Genomic DNA, 11364 nt, shown 5'->3' with positions numbered 1-11364 from the left:
AGTGCAAAGGGGGATAACTGGGACCGATAATGTAAATCGATGACTGAGACCGATAATGTAAATGGGAAGACTTATAGACTGGTAGTGTATAAAAGGGGATGACTGAGACCAGTATAATAGGTCTGATGGTTGTATTTATAATTTTATATCATAATTGAGATTATATCTAGTGCTTACTAATATTATGACATTGTAATTGTTAATCAAAATGGCAAACTGAATAAATTGCGGCTAAAATGTATGAATGATTATGATGATATAAATGTGATGTACGCTTGTAGCCCACCCGATTCCGATCATCATCATCGTGACATTCAAATCTATATTTTAGCGACATTTTGTGCTGATTCCATCTTACAATACAGAATATTGTCCAACAGTTACATGAAATCACTTACAGAGGTCACATTTTAACAGGACTACCTTGTCAAAAGCATTTTTTCTCTGCTTTTCGTCCCATGTACCTAAAGTTTAATATTTTACGCCAATGTCCTCAGAAGATTGTTGAGACTGGGGGAGAACTGAGCCCGCTCTGCTACGTGCTCAGTTGTCCCCCTACACTGCACATGCGCACTTGTTACAAGGGGAGCACTCAGACTGGGGAAGCTCTGGGACCGTGACACCGGCGGCGCATGAAAATAGTCGATGACATTTAGCATCCGGAAAAAAATGTGCATGAAATTGAACCTTGCAATCACATTCAATCATTGTCATTGAGATCCATTACTAGGTGCTGACCACTGGAGAAAAAAGCTCAACTTGAAGACTGTATACACTCTCGCATTTTATTTTATTCGAAAATGGCTCGTTTGTTCAAAGTGTGGAACATGGAACGGACGATTAGGAAAACCATTGTGGCTGATAGCATCACAAGTTTGATTGAGAAAGGTAATCGCCTAACTATTATATAGATCGTTGAATGTTGATAAGCAGTTTAATTTATGGCCAGGTATATATGACCATGTTCGGTATACGGGTACGGGTAGCCATAATTTGTTCATTGGGATTTCTTTTTGTTTGCACGTTTCATGATACTTTTCATGCTTGCCTCAGGAGGCTAAAGTCTACTGGAAAAGAATTGCCAAGTAATTCTTCGAAAAAAATATAGAAATAGAAATTCATTGAACAAAATAAGGCTATCCGTACCCGTACACCAGAACCGGCGTACTGCGATTTCCAGTTAAAGGTGGAATTGCAAAAGTCTGTTTGTTAAGTTTTGTAGTTTGAAAGCAATGTTTGTGACATCATCTAATAATGTTGTTAGGCGATGCTCACCGAGTTGTCAAGGGAAACTGTCAATTTTGTGACTATAAATAGAAGATCTGTATAGCGACTACTAGCCGCTATTTTTACTGTAGTTTATTGATAGCTGTGAGTCAAAAACTTGACATTTTTTCCTTGACAACTTGGTGAGCGTCACCTGGTAACATCACTAGATGACATCACAAACATTGCTTTGAGTCTACAGTCGAATCTCTATTAAGCGGCCACCCTCTGTTGAACGGATCGAAGTCCCGAAATTTTTGTAATAAATACTATTAACTATCCTTCTATTAAACGGCCACCTCCATTAAGCGGCCGCAGCCACCCAAAGACTTATCTCATCATTACACATGCCACTTTACACCTCAAAAGCAGTGTTTGGCGGCATTGAAATGCGAAGTATAATTTCCTGCCGTTATTTCGCGTCAAATGCCTTCTTTTAAGCTTTTCATTTAGATCGAAAATTCATCTCCTGTAAAATAAAATTCGCATGGAATTTCCAACCCATTGCCTCCACCTCTATTTACTGCCTGATATTTCTAAAGTCTATTCACTATTGTATTCCGTGATCTATAATTAAAAATAGACTTTTTTCTACGTCCAGAGTAGATTATTTGTGTACCTCTATTAAGCAGCCACAATGCCGATACCCGAGCTTAATAGAGGTTCGACTGTACAAAACTTAACGAACAAACTTTCGCAATTCCACACTTAACTGGACATCGCAGTATCTTAACCTCTCTATTATTAGCAAGATTGACGTTTACGGAAGGAACCGCAAACTGAAATTCGAATTCCCCATTTGATAAGTAGCTGAAAAGGTCAAACTAGCTAGATTTAACCTCGCGCATTATTGAACAATCTATAAAGGTAAATTTTTAACAAAGAAGTTTTCGTTTGTATTCAAAATCTACTAGAATGCACCATAAAGGCAATGAGGCGGAGAAAATTGAGTTATATGAAATTTGATAGTTCAAAAAGGGAAAGAGCTTAAGCGACTTCCCATGCGCTCAGGCATTCAAAATTTTTTAACACTATACAGTTTAATATATTTGTGTAAATATCAACTATATCTTTCTTGTTTTGATTCTCTTTGGCAAAGGGGGAATGGGTAATTTGTATGTGAATATTTTAAGAAACCATCCTGTATAGTGAGTAGCAGAAATTTATTAAAACAACTGTCAAATAACCAATATGATCAGGGTGCAGCGTAGCCTTAAAATTCGCGCAGGGACGCAAAGTCGGCAAAGGCCTGATGAAATTAAAGTGATCAAAAGTGTCTTATATTCTGCCACTTTGCTATTTTTAATAATTAGCGCTGCTCGTATTGACACTGGCATATGCTAAACATAAATTTTATCACAGCCATTTATAAAGATGCAATTAACAAGAGGTATAATTTATCATTTTTAGGCAGGGTAAAATTGGGAATAACCCATCCTGGACACTGTAGGGTATTTAATGAAGTAGATGGAACAGAGATTGATGATGACGAATGCTTGTCTTTTTTCGACAACACGCGAATTCTTGTCATTGGAGCTGTCTGGAAATCTGTTTCTTCATTTTCATCACCTGTGGCCACAACTTCACTACCTAGTGTGCGCTCGTCAATTCCATCACCTGTTGATACAACTTCACTGCCTAGCGTGCACTCGTTAAATTGATCACAACTTTACCCTCAATTTCATCTACCAAAAGTTTGCCCTTTCCAGAATCATTTCAAGACATGGAAGGGGAAACCTCGGGAGAAACATCCATAAGTGAAATTGAATTTTCAATGGATTCTGACTTTGGTGCTTTTACATCGGCCTCATCACCAATTGGTTTTTTGGATGTGACACTCCTAAACAAGAAGATGTTCGAATTATTGACAAGTTATCGACTCCAAAGGCAAAGGCAAAGAACGCAAGGGCGAAAGCTTGAGAAAGCGGTCGCTGTACGAATTCTTGATAGAAAGTGATGCAAAGAAAAAAAAATCGATGGTGAGCGCATTAAATTGTTTATTCCCTCGTAAAACAGTATTCAAACATAATGCACTACAATTCTTTTCACTACAGTATTTGTACACTTGTACACCTAAATCAATATTCTCGGCAAAATTCGAGATATTTTGCCAGTGCCTTTGGAATTGAGATTGATAAAGCAGATCAAAGACAAGTTAAATATTTCCCCCTTCGATGGCACATATTGAATACCCAGGCGGTTTCGAAGCAGCCTCGGGCAATTTTTGCCCAACGAAATTGTGTTTTTAGTGTTCTGTGTTTGGTTCAATAGTTGTTACTGGTCTTAGACAAAGACATGATGAACCTTTGGATTATTTTTCTGAGAGTTTAATATAAAAGCAAATAACTGAAGCCATCGCTGGATATCATCATAACACAGCAATGAGGTCGGATAACTTTAAATAATTTCAAATGTTGCTGATATTACCTTACAGTAATGGATCGCGGGACTGCATTGTTGCTCATATAGGCAAAGCGGCCTTTTTATTAAGTGAGTGGGCATGCGCAGATTTGTTGCAATATCCCCAAAAGATAACAGTGTGCGAATTAAAGGCTGAATGCACAGTTTTTTTCCAATTTTCATATCAGCCCGAAACGTCCACAGCAGCTGACAATCGACCTAAAACAATTGACGTCGAATTGCTCGGAACAAAACTTTGGAGGGCAAAGCAGAAAAGTTTGAAGATATATAGCGACAAGGAAATCGAAGCTAACGAAGGATTGGACAAACTGAGGAAACAGTTTTGGAACGAAAGTGGAGATATTGTGTTCCCGTGCTGAAACTGCCTCATTAAAAAAAACAGAACTTTATGGGATAATTGACATCGCATGGATTCTCAGAAAAACGTCGCTCCTTGAAGATGAAGCCCGACAACTCGATAATTGGGAACACGATATGTTGGCTCAGGCAGAAAGTGAGTCGTGGGAGAAAGGAGGTAAGCAAAAGTCACAAACGGTCTCAAAGAATTTGCAGCGCATGAGTATTGCACATGAGGATGTGATAAATAAGGATAAGGAGATGGAACAATGCAATGAGGAACTGAAACAATCTAAAATTTCAAAAGAGGAACGCAGGAAGCTTAAGGCAAAGCGTGAAAAAATTGAAAAACTGTTAACGGCGCAATAACTGAACTAAAACGAGCCCAAGATTTTAAAACGTACGTTTCACCTTTCAAAATGTACGTTTGCCGTTTAAAAACGTACGTTTTGTCACACGCCCTGTCATGTTAGACAATGAAATTGACATGTTTTTGAAATTCAAACGAACTTAGCTAAAGTCCAAAAATAGCTTTATGGCACTTGTAACGTTTGCAGAAAAGTGTTTTATAACAATTACAAATGGAACCTTACTCTGTGAGAAAAGTAAACCTATACAGGCACAGTCTTCTTTTTTCAAATACCTGCATTCAGTATTTTAAAACCGTATTTACAAATAACCCAAACATGAAAGGGGGCATGACAAAACGTACGTTTTAAAACGGCAAACCTACATTTTGAAACGTGAAACGTACGTTTTAAAATCGCACGTAGCAAGCTTGACGCAAATGGTAATATGAGCGAATATCCATGTTTGTGTTTATATAGATTAAATATATTGTTCTTCACCTGGTTTAAAAACAATCTTGAGTTTGGTTTTAAAATTGTTATTGTGGTATCTTTAGTACAAATTTTAAAAATAAACATTGTACTTTATAATTCTGTGATATCCATGATACACAAGTCTGATTATTACACACTTGATCAAATATGGAAAAGTATTTCCCCCGGGAACTGTGGCCTTGAAGAACAATTAGCATATATGCTAGAGTAGACCGGAAATCCACCAAATAGCAAATAAGGATTACCACTGGGAAGTCTTGTGCGATATTTTTTCGTCTGTTTATTCCCGCACGATATTTTTTAATGTTCGAAGTGCCTGTCTGATATTTTTTTGGGGATTCTACAACCCCAACCCCCCCATCAAAAATCAAATGGTCCGTGCCTAACCACAACTTTCGCAATTCCACGCTCAATTGCAAATCGCATCTATTGTTTATTCTGTGCTCTCAATCTTGATGCCCCCTCTAGTGTTACTTATTAGTGATTTATGAAGACTATGTGATGTTCTCAGTGAGATATGAGATGAGACAAGAAGTGAGAACTACCTTCTTATTTTTCATATATGGTTGTGGATGATGTTTTATTTCAACTAACAAAACAAAACAAGGCATAATAGCAAGGGATAATATATTCCATATATCTTACCACTATTCATTTGGTAATAACAAAAATTCAAATTTAGATAATGGCAAGACGTTTTTCAAGCATTCAGAATATTCTGAATGTAATCAATTGTGATGATAGTGATGATGGTGATACTGATTCCTCCAGTGAAGAAGAAGATTTTACACTGATGCTGGTAATCATGAGCTGCATTATATACAGTAGTATTGTTTTATAATTACTTATTTATGTGAGTGTTTATATTTCTTGTGAAATTAGAAAGAAGATTCTGATAGTAACAATGAGATTGGTGATGAGGAAATTGGTGATGATGTTTATGACACACCCTTGGCTTCTCGAGTTTCATCAAATGGAAAGGGCAAACCTCGATGGAGGAAAACTATGTTTGCTGTCCCAGATTCCAGTACAACATTTACTGGTCCACAGATAGAGGCACCAGCCAGTATGGAAGTAGAAACTCCACTTCATTACTTCCAGATGTTTGTGACAGATGACATGCTTGAGAGTTTAGTTTCCAACACAAATGAATACAGTGTCCAAAAGTCTGGAAACTCAATAAACACTACAAAGAAGGAGTTAAGAAGCAAGTCATTGGTATGTTTTTCCATATGGGTCTTGTCAGAATGAGTGGAGTTAAGACAGTACTTGGAGTCCGCAACAGCTTACAGTCCTGTTTGTAGCGTGAGTCGTAACCAATTTCAACTTTTATGGACCAGATTTAATTTTGTCAACAATATGCTGGTATCTTCTAATGATAAGAAAGATAAATTGTGGAAAATTCGCCGATGGCTTTCAAAAATGAGAGAAAATTGTTTGAAAATTGTCCCAGAAGAGCACTTATAAATTGATGAGATGATGTGTCAGTATCGAGGAAAAACAAGTCCCATTCTACAGTACATAAAGAGCAAGCCTCATCCATGGGGATTCAAGGTGTGGTGTAAAGCCGGTGACACTGGAATCCTATATGATTTTGAAGTGTACCAGGGTGAAGATGGAAGTAGGAGTGAATTAGGCCTCAACTTTGTTATACAATGCCAACTACAAGATTTATGCAGATAATTTGTTCACTGGCTTTCAACTTCTATTGAAGCTAAAAGACAGAGGAATGCATTACAATGGTACTGTATGAATTAATCGCCTTTGAGAATGCAAATTAAAGGATGAAAAAACCCTGAAAAAATCAGGAAGATGGTCTTATGACTATAGAGTTGAACAGACCAACAACATTGTTGCTGTTCGATGGTTGGACAATAAAGTCGTAACACTTTTCTCAACCATAACTGGAATTGAGCCTGTTAAATCTGCAAAGTGATGGGACAGAAGAAGGGGCATTCTGAAGTGCCCATGCCTGCAGTCATTGAGTAGTACAGCAAACATGGGTATAATTGATTTACTGGACTCATTTCTTGCACAGTATCGGTTCAAAATGAGATCCCGACGATGGTACACATACCTTTTCTGGCATTTTTTGCTGATAGCACTTGTCAATGCATGGAATTTGTACAAACGGGAGTACAAGTTATTAGGGCTTCCAGAAAAAGAATGTATGGATCGCCGTCATTTGCAAGCTTCTGTTGCTTCATCTTTGGTAAACGTAAATGCCAAAAGGAGTGTTGGCCCAACATCAACAACCACCTCACCGAAACCGCAACCACCAAAAAAAAAGACAATGTCTGCTCTCAAATGATGTCTGTACAGATGGATACTGCCATTGGCCAAAGAAAGTCGAGAAGTGCGGTCGTTGTAAACTTTGTCAGATAAATAACACCAATACCATGTGTACGAAGTGTGATGTCAGACTTTGCTTTGTTGAGCATCGCAATTGTTTCTATGATTTCCATCAGTGACGATACTTAATGTTAAAGATTTCTTAAAGTTAAAAATGTTGCAACTATTATAACAATGTTGTTTGATCTTGCTAAATACAGAAAGTATGTTTAATCGTTTAGTTTTAAATATATATATGGTTAAAATATATATAAAAACCTATGAAGTGAGTAAACACAGCAAAATACCCATTGTTACACATATGTCACATTTTCCAAAATCATCAGAACGATTTTCCCTTTTTTGTGTAAAATAGGACTAAAATATCATAAAAAACCAATAGAATAAATGTTAGATGTTGCTTATCATTATGTGGGTTCTACAGGGTTAAAGCTACAACTCTTGGAGAAGTGCTTACATTCGCAATTGGTGCTGATCTAATTCCACCACTTGGATTTAACCCAATACCATCTTTTACATTTTGGAAAGATGTTTGACCACAAGCTAATACTTGTGACACAACCCTGAACCTTCCTACATTTTGTCGGTATAAACAATGATGTAGAATATGAAGAATGCAAAGAAAAGCTAGGAATTGTAAAGCAAAGCTAAGTAAATGTCAATGTTCATAGTGTCTTATGGTAAAGTAAGAACATTTTTGTAGTATAGTTATTAGATAACATATGCAAGTCATTTACACTAATTAGTATTGTACTTTATGCTGTATGCTAGTATAAATAGTAGATGTATGTTTTTAAATCCATCTTACAAACTACCTGAGTAGAGGTATGTGGTAATGGCAATACATATGGTAGAATAGATTAATACGACGAGATCGAAGAATGGACGCAATATATATATATATATATATATATATATATATATATATCCCCAACCCTTCATACTTTAGGTTATACACTTGTTTTTCCAATATCTCCTCCAGGATCTTTTTCTTTGCAGCATACAAAGCGCCTCTTCTGTCTAATTCAGGTTTGATGTTATCTCTGACAAGAAGAAAAACATTTAAGGCTCACAGCAAAGCAAAAGTTAAATTGCAAACTGTTGATTAAGGCTTTCTCTCTATCTGTGCTGTACGCAATAATGCCTTTTTAGGGCTGGTCATTCTGCAATGAGAGTGTTGTATCTTGAGATTTTTTTGTCATATGTTGTGACGAAGTTTTAGGTTTCTATATGTCATCACCCTCAAACTAATATTAAAAGTTGGGTCAACACCAATGATGCTGAACTCCTTCGAAACAGTAAGAAACGGATCAGGTCTTGAAGTTGTCTGGATGAGTTCTGCATTCTGAAATAAACACAGAGTCAGGGCTTTCTTGTACCACTTTGCTTTTTCCAGTAATTGCCAAATGCTTTGCCAACGTTCCCTTGCATATTGTCTTCTTCGTTTGACTTCTTAGTCTTTTTAGCTGAAGTATGCATTGTTAAAATCTCCTCGTAGCTCGTACATCGCCAACTGAATGGTAGACACTGTCCAGAATTTCTTTTGGATTTTGACTCTTTCTACCTTTAGAAACTTGCAATTCTTTAAAGTACTTTAAAAACTCTCGCATAAGGCCTGTCCATCCTTGAATTTCCATGAGGTAGTGGAGCATTACCTTGTGTTCCTCATGCTTGGACAAGTGTGTACCCTGTATTTGACCCAGTAGAACAACCCATAACGCAATTAAATAAACATGCTATGCAGCAATTCATGTACCTGCTAAACTAGGAGTGCTTGTTGGAAGAAAAACATGCTGCAGAAGATCTGAGTTAAAAATCTTTGCTTCTGCCTGGTTGTTTATTTCTGAAACCAGTAAAATGTTTAGATGAATTTTAGGGATGACAGTTTTCTTCAGACATTTTGGGGCCAGTTGCATAAAAGACTAATTAACTTTTAACTGTAGTTAAAGATAGAATTGGCCAATGAGAGTTGTGTATTTCTGAGTTAATTATGAGTTAACTATGCAAAGTTTGGGGCAAGTGTGACATCAATGCAGGCAAAATAACAAGATGCATTAACATAACTTAACTTAACTGGAGTGGAAAATGAAGAACCAGCAGCATACAGTTGATTAATAATACTTGCGATGATTATTAAGGAAAACTTTTAAAACCATGAAACTGTTATATGTGTAAACATAAATGAAACAAATATATAATTTATTACAAAATGTAACAAATCCAGTATAACAACCATAAAACTGATACCAGTAAGATAAAACTGACTAAGAAGTTACAGATCTACATCAGAATGTAGTTAAAACAATTAGTAAGCTATTAATGAATAAGCTTTCCTGATTATCAGTACAGTAACAGTATATATAGCCAATTTGATATTTGAAATGCTGAAGTGAAAGTGAATTATACTTTCTACATCCGCATTCCTGAAAATCAGCACAATATCAATATAGCCAATTTGATATTTGACAGGCTGAGGTGAAAGTCAAAGTGAATTATACTTTCTACATCCGCATTCCTGAAAATCAGCACAATATCAATATAGCCAATTTGATATTTGACAGGCTGAGGTGAAAGTCAATCATACTTTCTACATTCAAATAGTGCAATAAATTTGGGCAGAGGATATGCATTTTTTGAACACATTGATACATTTTGCAATTACTGTAGTTTAATATAATTTTATTTTTGTTTCATGTCCATTGATGCTTTTCAAGGTAACAGAAGTATACTGGTACTACCTTTATTAAATACCAAGAGCTCCATATATCATAGGTCAAACTTGCTTTAATCGACCATTGAATGGGTCCATTGAACCAGAATTGCAAGTTATATTGGTTTCGAACTTTACTTCCAAAATGTCCCCTGGATGCGAGATCTGCAGGTTTTAGCTTTGTTGGAACATGCTGCCATTGATGTCTTGAATAATCTGAAGTTGAATAATCTGTTGTGAATCGCAACGAAGGTTTGAAACCTCTTTGACTTGTTTCTGACATATCGTAGAACAATGGTCAAGTCAGTCCAAAAGACTACACACTGAATTTCGTTCCTAGTGAGTTTGCTTGTCTACCTGCACAGCTAATGTTGCAGCAGTTAATTCTAGTCTTGGTATTGTGACTGTTTTTAGAGGCACTACTGATTTTCCCATAACTACACTGCAGTGGATTCTTCTGTTGATATCTCGGAACTGAAGGTATGATGCTGTACCGTATCCCTTGGATGAAATGTCAGCAATGTGGTGGAGCTCTATAGTCTTGATCGCTTTGAATCCCAGCGGTTTGTAACATCTCGGAATTTCTATTGTAGTGAGTGACTGGAATTCGTTCTGCCAGAGTTCCCATTTCGTGGCAATCTCTTTAGAAATCTCTTCATCCTTTCTGCAATTCTTGCGACAAAGTTCATGCAGCACATGTTTTGCTAGCACTACCACAGGAGCGACCAAGCCAAGTGGATAGCGACAGAGGATAAAATCCCTCCCTTGTATTTGTCTTTAAATATCAACTTCGTCGGAATCCAAGAAGGCTTTATCTTTTGGTAAATTTTCTAAGTTAAGACTCACGCACAGTGCGCTTATGTTGTCTGGTACACAAGATAAAACCTCTCTTGTTCGACAACCACTTCATCAGTCTGAAACTGCAACATTAGAGTAATATTGGGAGTTTTGTCAACCCGATGGCTTCTTGTTTCATTGACAACAACTTTAAGCAATCGTCCACATAGAAGTATCGGTGTATCATATTGATGGTTTCTCTGCTAAATTCTGACAAATTATCCTCCACAGTTCTGTTCAATGCATATAGGAACAACAACTTGGCAAGGAGGTCACACCAAATAGGTGGACTGTCATTTGATATATTCACTGTTGCTTCGAAAGATCGCTTTCTGGCCACCAGAATAACCTCAGCATATATACTACAATTTTTCCAGTTTTACCTTTACCTTGGTGAAACATCTTCTCTACATCAGCTGTTACCGCTACTGTCGGAATCTTATCAAAACGCTTACCAAAGAGTTTGTAACGTCCGGTCCTTGCAGCAATTGGTCATTGTGAAACTTGTTTGCTCCATTGTCTGGTCGCATGCTGTTGACGAAAATCCGCACCAATCTTCTCTTTGACAGGTCCAGTTCTCAACCACTACCTGGAGAGCTC

This window comes from Dendronephthya gigantea, unplaced genomic scaffold (assembly GCF_004324835.1).
Source record: "Dendronephthya gigantea isolate DGI-Jeju-01 unplaced genomic scaffold, DenGig_1.0 000069F, whole genome shotgun sequence".
NCBI classification, from domain to species: domain Eukaryota; kingdom Metazoa; phylum Cnidaria; class Anthozoa; order Malacalcyonacea; family Nephtheidae; genus Dendronephthya; species Dendronephthya gigantea.
This window is presented reverse-complemented; position numbering follows the sequence as displayed.